Genomic DNA, 20,046 nt, shown 5'->3' with positions numbered 1-20,046 from the left:
AAATTCAAGCCTCGAGTTGCAATAGTGAAGGATTCTATGGGGAAAATATTAAACGATGCAGGAAGCATCAAAAGAAGACGGAAGGAATACACAGAGTCATTATACCAAAAAGAATTAGTCAATGTTCAACCATTTCAAGAGGTGGCATATGATCACGAACCAATGGCACCGAAGGAAGAAATCCAAGCTGCTCTGAAGGCATTAGCGAAAAACAAGGCTCCAGGAATTGATGGAATATCAATTGAGATGTTTCAACAAACAGATGCAGCGCTGGAGGTGCTCACTCGTCTATGCCAAGAAATATGGAAGACAGCTTCCTGGCCAATTGGCTGGAAGAGATCCATATTTATGCCTATTCCCAAGAAAGGTGACCCAACCGAATGTGGAAATTATAGAACAATATCATTAATATCACACGCAAGCAAAACTTTGCTGAAGATCATTCAAAAACGGCTGCAGCAGTATATCCACAGGGAACTGCCAGAAATTCAGGCCGGTTTCAGAAGAGGACATGGAACCAGGAATATCATTGCTGATGTCAGATGGATCCTGGCTGAAAGAGAATACCAGAAGGATGTTTACCTGTGTTTTATTGACTATGCAAAGGCATTCAACTGTGTGGATCATAACAAATTATGGATAACATTGTGAAGAATGGGAATTCCAGAACACTTAATTGTGCTCGTGAGGAACCTTTACATAGATCAAGAGGCAGTTGTTCGGAAAGAACAAGGGGATACTGATTGGTTTAAAGTCAGGAAAGGTGTGTGTCAGGGTTGTATTCTTTCACCATACCTATTTAATCTGTATGCTGAACAAATAATCCGAGAAGCTGGACTATATGAAGAAGAACGGGGCATCGGGATTGGAGGAAGACTCGTTAACAACCTGCGTTACGCAGATGACACAACCTTGCTTGCTGAAAGTGAAGAGGACTTGAAGCACTTACTAATGAAGATCAAAGACCATAGCCTTCAGTATGGATTGCGCCTCAACATAAAGAAAACAAAAATCCTCACAACTGGACCAATGAGCAACATCATGATAAACAGAGAAAAGATTGAAGTTGTCAAGGATTTCATTTTACTTGGATCCACAATCAACAGCCATGGAAGCAGCAGTCGAGAAATCAAAAGACGCATTGCATTGGGTAAATCTGCTACAAAGGACCTCTTTAAAGTGTTGAAGAGCAAAGATGTCACTCTGAAGACTAAGATGCGCCTGACCCAAGCCATGGTATTTTCAATCACATCATATGCATGTGAAAGCTGGGCAATGAATAAGGAAGACCAAAGAAGAATTGACATCTTTGAATTGTGGTGTTGGCGAAGAATATTGAATATACCAGGGACTGCCAGAAGAATGAACAAATCTGTCTTGGAAGAAGTACAACCAGAATGCTCCTTAGAAGTAAGGATGATGAAGATGGCTGACTAGGTAGAAGCTACCTTGGATCCCTCTTGCAACAAAGACTTGGAAAAACAAGTGAATCGATCACTACACGACAATCTACAAACCCTGACCATCAAACACAGATCTAAAGAGTTGACCTGAGTGACAGAGACTAAGAACGAACAACCACGGGGAAGCAACGACTGCTTTCGGAGCCTGGAGCCAGCGTCCCAGTCAGAAAACCTTGGCGCCAGGCTTTGGACTAGGCGCAGGGGAGCTGAGCACGGCATCCTGAGACAGTGCAAACATAGGTTGCAGCCCTAGCCCCCAGAAGTGACTTCGGGGGAAGCCCAGCCAGTGCACGCAGGCAGCATAGCGACGCGGCTGACAGGAGGAGAAGTCACCGTGAGGCAGCGACTGATTTTGGATCCTGGAGTGTGGCATCCCAGCCGGGGAACCTTGGCGCTGGGCTTTGGACTGGGAGCAGAGGAACTGACCAGGGCTTCTGAGACAGCACAAGCACAGGACGTGGGCCTGAACCTCGGGGGCAATCTCGACCCAGCCAACGCACACAGGCTACACACCCCTTGGGAATCTTAGATAAAACAGTCATCACCAAACAAGATAAGTAACTTTGTCTATATTCTGGGGTGCTACTCTCTCCTATTTATCTGATCCCTCCCCTCCCCTTCCCAGGCGGCTTCATTAACATTGGAATTTCCTGAGCTAGAGAGTGAAATGCTCTGCGGTTTTTCTTTCTTTCTTTTTTTTTTCCCCGTCTTTTCCTAACCCATTCTCCTGTCCTGAGAGAAGCAGCTACAAAAAACCCAGGGACCAAAAATCCTTCCCTAATTGGACTAAAAATACAGAACCAGCTCCAGCCAAGCATATGAGATCCACTGTCTTGGGCTTTCATCCCTACAGGGAACAAGGTGGCTATTATAATGCAAAGGCAATTCTGATAGGGATCTGACTGTAATTGTTTTAGCTGATTACTGGGAAGACAAGTTTCCCAGGTCTGATATCTCTGCGTATCCAACAGAGCCCTCACTGACCCACAACGGGGAACTGAGGGCTGAAGCTCCCCCCAGACCACCTAGCCTCCTGCCTTAGAGGTCTAAGGATGGTGACACCTACCAATCTGTAGAGGTACTTGCATTGGGTGCCTAAGGTACACCTGCAGAGCCCACCCACCAAAGTGCTTTAGGAAAGGAGACACACCTACCTCACTGGCACTTGGGGGAAGCCTGTCAGCATCCTGCCCCCCCCAGAGTGTGACCCCCTGCTGCTACTAGAATCTGGTGCACACAACTATCACCACTACTCCTCTAGGTGGATAGGTGACAGTCTGCACCAAACACTTGATGACCCCAAATCAGATTCTACTCAAGAATAGTGAATGGACTCTTAGGCTTATATATTTGGTAACAGCCCAAACCAGCTGGTAATAGCACATAAGTGATTCAAGGGCTACAACAATCAAGACAGTGCAATCTAGTAGCCCATCGACGTATATTGAAAGAAAACAAAACAAGATAAGACTCAGTGAGCAAATTCGAAATAAATCATTACAATATCTTGTAGATGGCTCGGAGACAGCAGTCAATATCAAACCACATAAAGAAGCAGACCATGATTGCTTCTACAACTCCCCAAATTAAAGAATCAAAATCTTTCCCAAATGAAGATACAATCCTGGAGTTGCCAGATGCAAAATATAAAAAACTAATTTACAGAATGCTTCAAGACATCAGAGATGACCCCATAAATGAAATAAGGCAATCTACAGAAAAAGCCAAGGAACACACTGATAAAGCAGTTGAAGAAATCAAAAAGATTATTCAAGAACATAGTAGAAAAATTAATAAGCTGCAAGAATCCATAGAGAGACAGCATTCAGAAATCCAAAAGATTAACAGTAAAATTACAGAATTAGACAACTCAATATGAAGTCAGAGGAGCAGACTCGAGCAATTGGAATGCAGAGTGGGAGACCTGGAGGACAAGGGAATTGACACGAATATAGCTGAAAAAAAATCAGATAAAAGAATTAAAAAAAAATGAAGAAACCCTAAGAATCATGTGGGACTCTATCAAGAAGAATAACTTGCGTGTGATTGGAGTCCCAGAACAAGGAGGGATAATAATACAGAGAGAATAGTTGAAGATCTGTTGGCAGAAAACTTCCTGACATCATGAAAGATGAAAGGATATCTATCCAAGATGCTCATCAAACCCCATATAAGATTGATCCAAAAAGAAAATCATCAAAACATATTATCATCAAACTTGCCAAAACCAAAGATAAAGAGAAAATTTTAAAAGCAGCCAGGGATAAAAGAAAGGTCTCCTACAAAGGAGAATCAATAAGAATGAGTTCAGACTACTCAGCAGAAACCATGCAGTCAAGAAGGCAATGGCATGACATATATAGAGCACTGAAGGAGAAAAACTGCCAGCCAAGGATCATATATCCTGCAAAACTCTCTCTCAAATATGAAGGTGAAATTAAAACATTTACAGATAAGCACAAGCTTAGAGAATTTGCAAAAACCAAACCAAAGCTATAAGAAATACTAAAGGAAATTGTTTGGTCAGAAAATCAATAATATCAGATACCAGCACAACACAAGGTCACAGAACAGAACATCCCGATATCATCTCAATTGGGAAATCACAAAAACAAATTAAGATTAATTTTAAAAAGAAAAAACTGCTCAAAACAGGGAATCATTGAAATCAATATGTAAAAGATCACAATAATCAAAAAGAGGGACTAAATACAGGAGGCATAGAACTGCCATATGGAGAGGGAAACAAGGTGATATAGGACAATACAAGTTAGGTTTTTACTTAGAAAAATAGTGGTAAATATTAAGGTAACCACAAAGAGGTATAACAACTCCATAACTCAAAATAAAAACCAAGAAAAACATAACGACTCAGCAAACATAAATTCAACTACTATGAAAATGAGAAACACACAATTTACAAAGAAAAACGTCTCAGCACAAAAAGTGGAAAAATGAAATTGGCAACAACACACACAAAAAGGCATCAAAATGACAGCACTAAACACGTACTTATCTATAATTACGCTGAATGTAAATGGACTAAATGCACCAATAAAGAGACAGAAAGTCTCAGACTGGATAAAGAAACACGATCCGTCTATATACTGCCTACAAGAGACACACCTTAGACTTAGAGACACAAACAAACTAAAACTCAAAGGATGGAAAAAAATATATCAAGCAAACAACAATCAAAAAACAGCAGGAGTAGCAATATTAATTTCTGACAAAATAGACTTGAAAGTTAAATCCACCACAAAGGATAAAGAAGGACACTACATAATGATTAAAGGGACAATTGGCCAGGAAGATATAACCATATTAAATATTTATGCACCCAATGACAGGGCTGCAAGATACATAAATCAAATTTTAACAGAACTGAAAAGTGAGATAGACACCTCCACAATTATAGTAGGAGACTTCAACACACCACTTTTGGAGAAGGACAGGACTTCCAGTAAGAAGCTCAATAGAGACATGGAAGACCTAATTGCCACAATCAAACAACTTGACCTCACAGACTTATACAGAACGCTCCACCCAACAGCTGCAAAGTATACTTTTTTTTCTAGCACACATGGAACATTCTCTAGAATAGACCACATATTAGGTCGTAAAACAAACCTTTGCAGAATCCAAAACATCGAAATATTACAAAGCATCTTCTCAGACCACAAGGCCATAAAAGTGGAAATCAATAACAGAAAAATTAGGGAAAGAAATCAAATACTTGGAGATTGAACAATACCTTGCTCAAAAAAGACTGGGGTTATAGAAGACATTAAGGAGGGAATAAAGAAATTCATAGAATGCAACGAGAATGAAAATACTTCCTATCAAAACCTCTGGGACACAGCAAAAGCAGTGCTCAGAGGTCAATTTATATCGATAAATGCGCACATACATAAGGAAGAAAGAGTCAAAATCAGAGAACTGTCCCTACAACTTGAACAAATAGACAATGAGCAACAAAAGAATCCATCAGGTACCAGAAGAAAACAAATAATAAAAATTAGACCTAAACTAAATGAATTAGAGAACAGAAAAACAATTGAAAGAATTAACAAAGCCAAAAGCTGGTTCTTTGAAAAAATTAACAAAACTGATAAACCGTTGGCCAGGCTGACTAAAGAAATACAGGAAAAGAAACAAACAACCCAAATAAGAAACGAGATGGGCCGCATCACAACAGACCCAACTGAAATTAAAAGAATCATATCAGATTATTACGAAAAATTGTACTCTTAACAAATTTGCAAACCTAGAAGAAATGGATGAATTCCTAGAAAAACACTACCTACCTAAACTAACACAATCAGAAGTAGAACAACTAAACAGACCCTTAACAAAAAAAGAGATTGAAAAAGTAATCAAAAAACTCCCAACAAAAAAAAGCCCTGGCCCGGACAGCTTCACTGCAGAGTTCTACCAAACTTTCAGAGAAGAGTTAACACCACTACTACTAAAGGTATTTCAAAGCATAGAATATGATGGAATACTACCTAACTCATTCTATGAAGCCACCATATCCCTGATTCCAAAACCAGGTAAAGACACCACAAAAAAAGAAAATTACAGACCTATATCCCTCATGAACATAGATGCAAAAATCCTCAACAAAATTCTAGCCAATAGAATTCAACAACATATCAAAAAAATAATCCACCACGACCAAGTGGGATTTATACCAGGTTTTTTTTTATGCAAGGCTGGTTTAATATTAGAAAAACCATTAATGTAATCTACCATATAAATAAAAAAAAGACAAAAACCACATGATCTTATCAATTGTTGCAGAAAAGGCATTTGACAAAGTCCAACACCCATTCATGATAAAAACTCTCAGCAAAATAGGAATTGAAGGAAAATTCCTCAACATAATAAAGGGCACCTATATACAAAGCCAACAGCCAGCATCACCCTAAATGGAGAGAGCCTGAAAGCATTCCCCTTGAGAACGGGAACCAGACAAGGATGCCCTTTATCACCGCTCTTATTCAACATTGTGCTAGAAGTCCTAGCCAGAGCAATTAGGCTAGACAAACTAATAAAGGGCATCCAGATTGGCAAGGAGGAAGTAAAATTATCTCTATTTGCAGATGACATGATCTTATACACAGAAAACCCTAAGGAATCCTCCAGAAAACTACTGAAACTAATAGAAGAGTTTGGCAGAGTCTCAGGTTACAAGATAAACATACAAAAATCACTTGGATTCCTCTACATCAACAAAAAGAACATCGAAGAGGAAATCACCAAATCAATACCATTCACAGTAGCCCCCAAGAAGATAAAATACTTAGGAATAAATCTTACCAAAGATGTAAAAGACCTATACAAAGAAAACTACAAAGTACTAGTGCAAGAAACTAAAAAGGACCTACATAAGTGGAAAAACATACCTTGCTCATGGATAGGAAGACTTAACATAGTAAAAATGTCTATTCTACCAAAAGCCATCTATATATACAATGCATTTCCAATCCAAATTCCAATGACATTTTTTAATGAGATGGAGAAACAAATCACCAACTTCATATGGAAGGGAAAGAAGCCCCGGATAAGTAAAGCATTACTGAAAAAGAAGAAGAAAGTGGGAGGCCTCACTCTACCTGATTTTAGAACCTATTATACAGCCACAGTAGTCAAAACAGCCTGGTACTGGTACAACAACAGGCACATAGACCAATAGAACAGAATTGAGAACCCAGATATAAATCCATCCACATATGAGCAGCTGATATTTGACAAAGGCCCAGTGTCAGTTAATTGGGGAAAAGATAGTCTTTTTAACAAATGGTGTTGGCATAGCTGGATATCCATTTGCAAAAAAATGAAACGACCCATACCTCACACCATGCACAAAAACTAACTCCAAGTGGATCAAAGACCTAAACATAAAGACTAAAACGATAAAGATCATGGAAGAAAAAATAGGGACAACATTAGGAGCCCTAATACAAGGCATAAACACAATACAAAACATTACCAAAAATGATGAAGAGAAACCAGATAACTGGGAGCTCCTAAAAACCAAACACCTATGCTCATCTAAAGACTTCACCAAAAGAGTAAAAAGACCACCTACAGACTAGGAAAGAATTTTCAGCTATGACATCTCCGACCAGTGCCTGATCTCTAAAATCTATACGATTCTGTTAAAACTCAATCACAAAAAGACAAACAACCCAATCAAAAAATGGGCAAAGGATATGAACATACACTTCACTAAAGAAGAGATTCAGGCAGCTAGCAGATACATGAGAAAATGCTCTCAATCATTAGCCATTAGAGAAATGCAAATTAAAACTACGATGAGATTCCATCTCACTCCAACAAGGCTGGCATTAATCCAAAAAACACAAAATAATAAATGTTGGAGAGGCTGCGGAGAGATTGGAACTCTTATACACTGCCGGTGGGAATGTAAAATGGTACAACCACTTTGGAAATCTATCTGGCATTTTCTTAAAAATTTAGAAATAGAACTACCATACAACCCAGAAATCCCACTTCTCGGAATATACCCTAGAGAAATAAGAGCCTTTACACGAACAGATATATGTACTCCCATGTTTATTGCAGCTCTGTTTACAATAGCAAAAAGCTGGAAGCAACCAAGGTGTCCATCAATGGATGAATGGTTAAATAAATTATGGTATATTCACGCAATGGAATACTACGCATCGATAAAGAACAGTGACGAGTCTGTGAAACATTTCATAACATGGAGGAACCTGGAAGGCATTATGCTGAGTGAAATTAGTCAGAGGCAAAAGGACAAATATTGTATAAGACCACTATTATAAGATCTTGAGAAATAGTATAAACTGAGAAGAACACATACTTTTGTGGTTACGAGGGGGGGAGAGAGGGAGGGTGGGAGAGGGTTATTTACTGATTAGTTAGTAGATAAGAACTACTTTAGGTGAAGGGAAGGACAATACTCAATACACGGAAGGTCAGCTCAACTGGACTGGACCAAAAGCAAAGAAGTTTCCGGGATAAACTGAATGCTTCAAAGGTCAGCGGAGCAAGGGCGGGGGTTTGGGGATTATGGCTTAAGGGGACTTCTAAGTCAATTGGCAAAATAATTCTATTATGAAAACATTCTGCATCCCACTTTGAAGTGTGGCGTCTGGGGTCTTAAATGCCAACAAGCGGCCATCTAAGATGCATCAATTGGTCTCAACACACCTGGATCAAAGGAGAATGAAGAACACCAAGGTCACACGATAACTAAGAGCCCAAGAGACAGAAAGGGCCACATGAACCAGAGACTTACATCACCCTGAGACCAGAAGAACTAGTTGGTGCCCGGCCACAACCTATGACTGCCCTGACAGGGAGCACAACAGAGAACCCCTGAGGGAGCAGGAGATCAGTGGGATGCAGACCCCAAATTCTCACAAAAAGACCATACTTAATGGTCTGACTGAGACTAGAAGAATCCCGGTGGTCATGGTCCCCAAACCTTCTGTTGGCCCAGGACAGGAACCATCAGACATGGAAGGGACTGGACAATGGGTTGGAGAGAGATGCTGATGAAGAGTGAACTACTTGTATCAGTTGGACACTTGAGACTGTGATGGCATCTCCTGTCTGGAGGGGAGATGGGAGGGTAGAGACGGCTACGAAAGGAGAGACTGGAAGGAGGGAGCGGACTGACTCATGGGGAGAGTAAGTGGGAGTATGGAGTAAGGTGTATATAAGCTTATATGTGACAGACTGACTTGATTTGTAAACTTTCACTTAAAGCATAATAAAAATTATTAAAAAAAAAGAAGTAAGGATGGCGAGACTGCATCTTACATACTTTGCACATGTTGTCAGGAGGGATCAGTCTCTGGAGAAGGACATCATGCTTGGCAAAGTACAGGGTCAGCGGAAAAGAAGAAGGCCCTCAATGAGGTGGATTGACACAGTGGCTGCAACAATGGGCTCAAGCATAGCAACGATTGTAAGGATGGCGCAGGACCGGGCAGTGTTTTTTTCTGTTGTGCATAGGGTCACTATGAGTCAGAACCGACAACAACAACAGGTGGTATAAAAGTAAAACCCGTTGCCATGAAGCTGGTTTCAATTCATAGTGACCCTATAGGACAGCGTAGCTCCTGCTATCCAAAAGGCCAGGAGTTCGAATCCACCAGCCTCTCTATGGGAGAAAAATGTGGCAGTCTGTTTTTGTAAAGATCATAGCCTTGGAAGCCCTATGGAGAAGTTCTACTCTGTCCTATAGGTTCACCATAAGTCTGAATGGGCTCCACGGCACTGGGTTTTTAGGTGGTTAACATGCCTGGCTACTAACCGAAAGGTTGGAGGTTCAAGTCTACCCATAAACCCATAGGTACCTTGAAAGAAAGGTTGTCCCGTCTACTTCTGAAAAATTAGCCATTGAAAACCCTACACAGCACAATTCTACTCTGACATACATAGGGTCACCATGAGTTGGAACCAATTCTACGGTCTCATAAATGGGTTAGTGCCTAATACTTGATTTTTACACCAGAAATTAAAAAAAAAAAAAGCTTTTTTAACCTTCTAGTGAAAGGATCATCTAATATATGTAAAAACAGATCTTTGACTTTTTAAAATGTCTTATTTTGAAGATATTTCACATTTATAAAAAAAAGTTGCAAGAACAATACAGGAAACTCTCAGAAGCCCTTACTGAGATTCACCATTGCTGGGGTTCTATCAGGGAAGCAGAACCACCATGAGTGTTAAGGGCTTTATGTAGGGATTAGACTGAACAGAATTGTGGGAGGAGCTGGAGTTGTGACAGGGTTTGAAAAGGGGAGTTGGAGGTTCAGAGGAGTCAAGTACCAGCCAATGTGAGAAGCCAAGCACATTCCGCCGCCAAAGGGGGCCCTGAAGGGAGGCTGGTGGAGAGGTCAAGGGGAGTTTTTGCCTCTGAGATGCTGCAGCAGCCAAGTGTCTGGTGATGGGCCTGGATAGGGGGCACTGTTGGTCAGTAAAACTAGCAGTGGGAAGAAGAGCTGTACACAGAGTGAAGGAGAATGAGAACAAGCACTGGAACTTGCCGATCCCTCCACATTTGTCTTTAACTGCATTTAACCATGACTACCTTTCCAAGCTCATGCAATTTTTCCTGAGCCAACTCTTTTCTGGAACGTACAGGGGAGAGGATTCTGGGAAATGTAGTTCCACCTTCAGCAAGCTGACAGTACAAACCACTATAACCAATTTTACACATTTGCCATGTTTATCATTCTCTTTATAGATACTTACACACATATATATACATATACATGTATTATATACACACACACGACTATTTTATTTGGACCATTTGAGAGTAGGTTGCAGACATGGTGCTACCTTTTTTTTTCCCTAAATTTTATTTATCTTGTTGTCATTGAGAATATACACAGCAAAACATATACCAACTCAACAGTTTCTGCATGTACCATTTAGTGGCATTGATTACATTCTTTCAGTTGTGCACCATTCTCACCCTCCTTTTCTGAGTTGTTCCTCCCTCATTAACATAAACTCACTGCCCCCTAAGGCTCCTATCTAATCTTTCTAGTTACTGTTGTCAATTTGATCCCATATAGATAGTTCTTAAAAGAGCATAATGCTTGTCTTAGTTATCCAGTGCTGCTATAACAGAAATACCACAAGTGGATGACTTTAACAAAGACAAATTTATTTTCTCACAGTCTAGTAGGCTACAAGTCCAAATTTAGGGCATCAGCTCCAGGGGAAGGCTTTCTCTCTCTGTTGGCTCTGGAGGAAGTTGCTTGTCATCAATCTTCCCTTGTTCTGGAAGCTTCTCCACATTGGAACCCCAGGTCCAAAGAACTCGCTCTGCTCCAGGTACTGCTTTCTTGGTGGTATGAGGTCCCCCCATCTCTCTGCTGGGTTCTCTCTTTTATATCTCAAAAGAGATTGGCTCCCCAAGAAGGTAAAATACTTAGGAATAAATCTTACCAGAGATGTAAAAGACCTATACAAAGAAAACTACAAGACACTACTGCAAGAAACCAAAAGAGACCTACGTAAGTGGAAAAACATACCTTGCTCATGGATGGGAAGACTCAGCATTGTAAAAAGGTCTGTTCTACCAAAAGCCATCTACAGATACAATGCAATTCCGATCCAAATTCCGACAACATTTTTTAATGAGATGGAGAAACAAATCACCAACTTCATATGGAAGGGAAAGAAGCCCCAGATAAGTAAGGCATTACTGAAAAAGAAGAACAAAGTGGGAGGCCTCACTCTACCTGATTTTAGAACCTATTACACTGCCACAATAGTCAGAACAGCCTGGTACTGGCTAAACAACAGATACATGGACCAATGGAACAGAATTGAGAATCCAGACATAAATCTATCCACATATGAGCAGCTGATATTTGACAAAGGCCTAAAGTCAGTTAACTGGGGAAAAGACAGTGTTTTTAACAACTGGTGCTGGCATAACTGGATAACCATCCACAAAAAAATGAAACAAGACCCATACCTCACACCATGTGCAAAAACGAACTCAAAATGGATCAAAGACCTAAATATAATACCTAAAACGATAAAGATCATGGAAGAAAAAATAGGAACAATGCTAGGAGCCCTAAGACATGGCATAAACAGTATACAAAACATTACTAACAATTCAGAAGAGAAACTAGATAACTGGGAGCTCCTAAAAATCAAACACCTATGCTGATCCAAAGACTTCACCAAAAGAGTAAAAAGATTACCTACAGACTGGGAAAAAGTTTTTAGCTACATTTCTGATCAACGCCTGATCTCTAAAATCTACATGATACTGCAAAAACTCAACTACAAAAAGAGAAATAACCCAATTAAAAAATGGGCAAAGGATATGAACAGGCACTTCACTAAAGAAGACGTTCAGGCTGCTAACAAATATATGAGGAAATGCTCACGATCATTAGCCATTAGAGAAATGCAAATCAAAACTACAATGAGATTCCATCTCACTCCAACAAGGCTGGCATTAATCCAAAAAACACAAAAGAATAAATGTTGGAGAGATTGTGGAGAGACTGGAACACTTATACACTGCTGGTGGGAATGTAAAATGGCACAACCACTTTGGAAATCGATTTGGCACTTCCTTAAAAGACTGGAAATAGAACCCACTCCTTGGAATATATCCTAGAGAAATAAGAGCCTTTACACGAAGAGATATATGCACACCCATGTTCATTGCAGCACTGTTTACAGTAGCAAAAAGATGGAAGCAATCAAGGTGCCCATCAAAGGTTGAATGGATAAATAAATTATGGTATCTTCACACAATGGAGTATTACACATCGATAAAGAACAATGACGAATCCGTGAAACATTTCATAACATGAAGGAATCTGGAAGGCATTATGCTGAGTGAAACTAGTCAGTTACAAAAGGATAAATATTGTATGAGACCACTATTATAAGAACTCAAGAAATAGTTTAAACAGAGAAGAAAATATTCTTTGATGGTTACGAGAGGGGGTAGGAAGGGAGGGAGGGAAAGTGGTTTTCACTAATTAAAAAAAAAGAAAACTAGTGTCATCGAGTTGAATTAGATAGTAAAAAAAAATATAGTAGATATGTTTTATTTTAGGTGAAGGGAAAGACAACACACAACACAGAAGAGGTCAACACAACTGGACTAAACCAAAAGCAAAGAAGTTTCCTGAATAAACTGAACGCTTCGAAGGCCAGTGAAGCAGGGGTGGGTGTTTGGGGACCATGGCTTCAGGGGACATCTAAGTCAATTGGCATAATAAAACTTATTAAGAAAACATTCTGCATCCCATTTTGGAGAGTGGCGTCTGGGGTCTTAAACGCTAGCAAGTGGCCATCTAAGATGTATCAACTGGTCTCAACCCACCTGGAGCAAAGGAGAATGAAGAACACCAAAGACACAAGGTAATTATGAGCCCAAGAAACAGAAAGGGCCACATAAGCCAGAGACTACATCAGTCTGAGACCAGAAGAACTTGATGGTGCCTGGCTACAACCAATGACTGTTCTGACAGGCAACACAACAGAGAACCCCTGAGGGAGCAGGAGAGCAGTGTGATGTAGACCCCAAATTCTCGTAAAAAGACCAGACTTAATGGTCAGACTGGGACTGGAAGGACCCCGGAGGTCATGGTCCCCAGACCTTCTGTTAGCCCAAGACAGGAACCATTCCCAGGGCCAACTCTTCAGACAGGGATTGGACTGGAATATGGGGTGGAAAATGTTTCTGGTGAGGAACAGGCTTCTTGGATCGACTAGACACATGAGACTGTGTTGGCATCTCCTGTCTGGAGGGGAGATGAGAGGGCAGAGGGGGTCAGAAGCTGCCCAAATGGACAAGAGGAGAGAGTGGAGGGAAGGAGTGTGCTGTCTTATTAGCGGTAGAGCAATTAGGAGTGTATAGCAAGGTGTGCACAAATTTTTGTATGAGAGACTGACTTGATTTGTAAACTTTCACTTAAAGCACAATAAAAACTAATTAAAAAAAGAGAGATTCGCTCAAGACACAGTCCAATCTTGTAGATTAAGTCCTGCGTCAGTAACATAACTGCCAACTATCCCACTTCATTAACATCATAGAGGTAGGATTCATAACACATAGGAAAATTACATCCAATGACAAAATGGTAAACAATCACACAATACTGGGAATCATGGCCTAGCCAAATTGATACACATATTTTTTGGGGACACAATTCAATCCATGACAATGCTCATGGCAGACTTTTTTACTAGTTAAGCTAAACTACTCAGTTTTAAGATGACTTCAGGGGATATTTTTAGTTTAAAGTTTAAAGATTATCTCAGGGCAATAGTTTCAGGGGTTCATCTACCCTCCACGGCTCCAGAAAATCTAGAGTCTATGAGAACTTTAAAGTCTGTTCTGCATTTTCCCCTTTTTGGTGAGGATTCTTCTCTGTAACCTTTGATCAAAATGTTCGGCAACGGTAGCCAGGCACCATCCAGTTCTTCTGGTCTCATGGCAAAGGAGGGGGTTGTTTGTGGAGGCAATTAGCCACACAGTCCATATCCTCCTCCTGTTCCTGACTCTCCTTCTTCCTCTGTCGCTCCAGGTGAGTAGGGACAAGTTGTTGTGCCTTGGATAGGTACTTGCAAGCTTTTAAGACCCCAGGCACTACACAACAAACTAGGAGGTAGAACACAAGCACTAAACATGTTAGTAGGCCAATTAACTGGACTGTCCCATGAAACAATGACCCTAAACTCCCAAACCAAGGAATCAAATCCCATGAGGTGTTCGGTTGTACAAAGGAGCTTCAGCAGCTATTCTTTTTTTTTTTTTGTCATTGTTGTAAATATATCTATCACACAACTTTTTGCCAATTCAACTTTTTACAATTTTTTGACAGCAGTTACAATAATCAGCTGTGCAAACCTACCCTCAATCATGTGATTTTTCCATCACCATTAACCCTCCTTCTCCCCCTGCCTTCCAACCCTGATAACCACTAATAAACTTTGGTGTCTATACATTTGCCTTTTCTTGTCTTTTTATATAATGATGTCATACAATACTTGTCCTTTTGTGATTGGCTTTTTTCACTCAGCATAGTGTCTTCAAGCTCCATCCATACTGTAGCATATATCAAGAGTTCATTTCTCCTATTGGCTGAGTAGTATTCCTTTGTATGTATGTGCCACATTTTGTTTATCCATTCACCTTCTGATGGGCATTTAAATTGTTTCCACCTTTTGGCTATTGTGCGTAGTGCTGCAATGAACATTGGTGTACAAGTATCTTTTTGAGTCTGCTTTCAAGTCTTTTGGGTATATACCTAGAAATGGAGTTATGCCATCATATGGTAGTTCTATTTTTAGTTTTCTGAGGAACCGATACACTGTTTTCCACAATAGCTGTACTATTTTGTTGTCCCACCAGCAATGGATAGGGGTTCCAATTTTCCTCATCCTTGCCAACATTTATTATTTTCTGTTTTCTTTTTACCTTAGCCATTCTAGTGGAGTGAAATTACTTATCATCGTAGTTTTGATTTGCATCTCTCTGATGGCTAATGATGATGGCTAATGATGCTGAGCATCTTTTCATATGTTTGGTGGCCATTTCAATGTTCTCTTTGGTGAAATGTCTATTCAAGTCCTTTGCCCATTTTATGATTCGGTTGTCTTTTTGTCGTTAAGTTGTCAAAGTTTTATATATATTTTGGTCATTAGATTCTTGTAGGATATATGGTTTCTGGAGATATTCGGTACCTGGTCGGTAGCTTGTCTTTTCACTTTTTTGGTAAAGTCTTTTGATGAACAAAAGATTTTAATTTTTATGAGGTCCTATTTATTTATTTTGTCTTTTGCTCTTTGTGCTTTTGTTATTATATTAGATAATCAATTGTTAAAAGCTAGGCCTGAGAGCATTGCCCTGCTTGTTCTTCTAAGAATTTTATGGTTTTAGTTTGCACATTTAGGTCCTTAATCCGTTTTGAATTTTTTTGTGTGTGTAGTGTGAGGCATGGATCTTGTTTCATTTTTCTGCATGTGGAAACCCAATTTTCCCAGCACCATTTATGCTAAGTCCCCATTGAATGGACCTAGCACCTTTGTTAAAAATCAGTTCACCACATAGCAGAGAGTCCCTGACAGAGCAGGAGAAAAGTGGGGCGCAGAACTCAAATTCTAGTAAAAAGACCAGACTTAACGGTCTGAGACTGGAGGAACCCCAGAAGACATGGCCCCTGGACTCTCTGTTAGTCCAGAACTGAAACCATTCCCAAAGCTGACTCTTCAGACAAAGATTAGACTGGACTATAAGTCATAAAACGATACTTGTGAAGAGTGTGCTTCTTAGGTCAATCAGATACATGAGACCAAATGGGCAGCTAATGTCCTGAGGCAAGATGAAAAGGAAGAAAGGGATAGGAGCTGGTTGAATGGACATGGGAAATCCGGGGTGGGAAGGAGGAGTGTGCTGTCACATTGGAGGGATAACAACTAAGATCACATAACAATGCGTGTATAAATTTTTGTATGAGAAACTAACTTCAGCTGTAAACTTTCACTTAAAGCACGCACGCACACACACACACGCACAATCAGTTCACCATATACATGTGGGTTTATTTCTGGACTCCAAATTCTATTCCATTAGTCTATGTGTCTATTGTTATACCAGTACCAGGCTACTTTTTTTATTTAAGTCTTCTTTAATCTCTTTCAACAGTGTTTTATAGTTTTCATTGTATAAGTCCTTCACATCCCTGGTTAGATTTATTCCTAGGTATTTTATTCTCTTTGATGCTATTGTGCATAGAATTGTTTCCCTAATTTCTCTTTCAGATTTTTCATTGCTGGTGTATAGAAACCCAACTGATTCTTGTTCGTTAACCTCGTGCCCTGCAACTTTGCCAAATACCTCTATTAGCTCTAGAAGTTTTCTTGTGGACTTTTTTGGGATTTTCTGTATGTAGGATCATATCATCATCTGTGAAAAAAAGATAATTGTACTTCTTCTTTTCCAATCTGGATACCTTTTATTTCTTTTTCTTATCTTATTGCTCTGGGTAGGACTTCTAATACAATATTGAATGGAAGTGGTGAGAGCAGGCACTCCTGTCTTGTTCACAGTTTCAAAGGGGAAAGCTCTCAGTCTTTCTCCATTAAGTGTAATGTTGGTTATTGGCTTTTCATATATACCCTGAATCATACTGAGGAATTTCCCTTCTATTCCAATCTTCTTTAGGGTTTTCATCAAGAAAGTGTGTTGGATTTTATCAAAGGCTTTTTCTGCATCCATAGAGATGATTGTGGGGTTCTTTTCCTTTGTTCTATTGATGTGGTGTATTATGTTGATTAATTTTCTTATGTCGAACCATTCCTGCATTCCTGGAATAAATCCCACTTGGTCTTGGCGTATGACTCTTTTAATATGCTGTTGGATACTGTTTGCAAGTATTTTATTGAAGATTTTTGCATCTATATTCATAAAACATTTTGGCCTGTGGTTTTCTTTTCTTGTGGTGTCTTTGTCTGGTTTGAGTATCAAGGTTACATTTGCTTCATAGACTGAATTAGAGAGTATTTCTTCCTTCTCAATCTTTTGGAAGAATTTAAACAATATTAGTGTCAATTCTTCTCTAAACATTTGGTAGAATTCCCCAGTGAAGCCATCTGGTCCAGGACTTTTTTTAGTTGAGAGGTTTTTGATCCCTGAATTGATCTCTTCACTTGTTATGGGTCTGTTGAGGCTTTCTGTTTCCTCTTGAGTCACTTTGGGTAGGTTGCGGGCTTCTAAGAATTGTCCTTTTCATCTAGGTTATCCAGTTTGTTGCCATACTGTTGTTCATAATATTCTTTCATAATTCTATTTATTTCTACCAGGTCAGTTGTAACGTCCTGTCTTTCATTTTTTAGTTTGGTTATTTGCATCTTTTCTCTTCTTTTCTTTGTCAGTCTAGTTAAAGGTTTATCAATTTTATTGATCTTTTCAAAGAACCAACTTCTGGTTTTATTGATCCTATTGTTCTTCTGTTTTTAATTTTATTTATCTCTGCTCTGATCTTTCTTATTGCCTTTCTTCTGGTAGGTTGAAGCTTAGTTTGCTCTTCTCTTTCCAGTTCCTGGAGCTGTTGAGTTAGGCTGTTAATTTGAGATCTTCTTCTTCTTTTTTTTTATGTAAGGCATTTATTGATATAAGTTTCCCTTTCAGTACTGCCTTCACTGCATCCAATAACTTTCATTTGACTCTAAGAAATTGTGATTTCTCTTTCAATTTCTTCCTTGACCCGTTGGTAGTTTAATAGTGTGTTGAATAATTTCCATGTGTTTGTGTATATTCCAGGTTTTTTTTTTTTCTTTCTTTCTTTTCTGTTATTGATTGCTAGCTTCACTCTGCTGTGGTCAGAGAAAATACTTCAATCTTTTAAAATTTATCAAGACTTGCTTTGTGACCTAAAATGTGGTCTATCCTGGAGAATGATCCATGTGCTATGGAGTAGAATGTATATTGTGCTGTTTTTGGGTGGAGTGTTTTATATATGTCTGTTAAGTCTAGTTGGTTTATAGTATCATTCAGGTCCTCTGTTTCTTTGTGGTCTATCCTGGAGGTTTTTTTTTTATGTTTCTTAAGTATATATTTTTAAGATTTTGTTTATTTTGTTGCTGTTGTTGTTGAAAATATACACAGCAAAACATACACCAATTCAACAGTTTCTACATGTACCATTTAGTGACACTGATTACATTCTTCAAGTTGTGCAGCCAATCTCACCATTCTTTTCTGAGTTGTTCCTCCCCCATTAATATAATTCACTGCCCTCTAAGGTTCCTATCTAATTTTTGTAATTGCTGTTGTCAATTTGATCCCATATGTATAGTTCTTGAAAGAGCATAATACTCAGGGCAGACCTTTTTCAACTAAAAAAAAAAAAAATTTTCAACTACTTAAGCTAAACCATTGTTTAGTTTTAAGGAGACTTCAGGGGATATTTTTGTTTTAAGGTTTAAAAATTATCTCAGGGCAATAGTTTCAGGACTTCATCCAACTTCTAAGGCTCCAGGAACTCTGGAGTCAACATGGTGCCACTTTATCTTTACAACTTCAATGTGCATTTCCTTAGAACAAAGACTTTCTCTTATGTTACCACAGTTACAGTTATCAAATTCAGGAAATTTCACATTGATACAATCCTTAATCTATAGTTCATATTCCAGTTCTGTCAATTGTCCCAATAATGTCCTTGATGGCATTTTTCTGGTCCAGGATTGTGCATAGCATTGAGTAGTCCCCCTTTCACCTGGAACAGTTCCCCAGCCTTTCTTTGTTTTTTTTCATACAGGCCATGTTTCTGAGTGTATGTTTGCCTCATGTTTCCTCATGATTAGATTTGGGTTATATATTTTTGGCTAAAATACTTCAAAATTGATTTGTGTCCTTTTTTTCTAAGTCACTTTTATTAAGATACAATTTATAACGAAATTCATCCTTTTTAGGGGTACAATTCAATGTGTCTGAAAACTTTTACAGTTATGTAACTACCATCAAAATCAAGATATAGACTATCTCCATCACTCCAAAAAACTCCCTCCTCCACTTTGTTGTCAATCTACTCCTCACACAGCCAGCCCCTAGCAACTACTAACTTGATTTCTGCAGCTATAATTTGGCTTTTATGCTTTATTCTTTTTTAATAAAGATGCTATAATCATATATATAGATCTTTGTGTGAACATATGTTTTTATTTCTCCTGGGTAAATATCTAGGAGTGGAATTGCGAGGCCAAATGGTAAGGGTAGGTTTAACTTTTTAAGAGACTCCCAAACTGTTTTCTAAAGGGGCCGAATCATTTTGCATTACCACCAGCAGTATACAAGAGTTTCAGTTGCTCCACATCTGCATAGGACTTGGTATTGTCAGGGTTTTTTGTTTTTTAATTTTAGCCATTCTATTATGAATAGCAGAGGAACATTGTCTGATATAGTGCCAGAAGATGAGCCCCTCAGGTTAGAGGGCACTCAAAATACAACTGGGGAAGAGCTGCCTCCTCAAAGTAGAGTCGGCCTTAATGACGTGGATGAGTAAAACTGTCAGGACCTTCATTTGCT

Source organism: Loxodonta africana, chromosome X (assembly GCF_030014295.1).
Source record: "Loxodonta africana isolate mLoxAfr1 chromosome X, mLoxAfr1.hap2, whole genome shotgun sequence".
Taxonomy (NCBI): domain Eukaryota; kingdom Metazoa; phylum Chordata; class Mammalia; order Proboscidea; family Elephantidae; genus Loxodonta; species Loxodonta africana.
The sequence above is the reverse complement of the archived record's forward strand: the minus strand, read 5'-3'. Positions refer to the sequence as shown.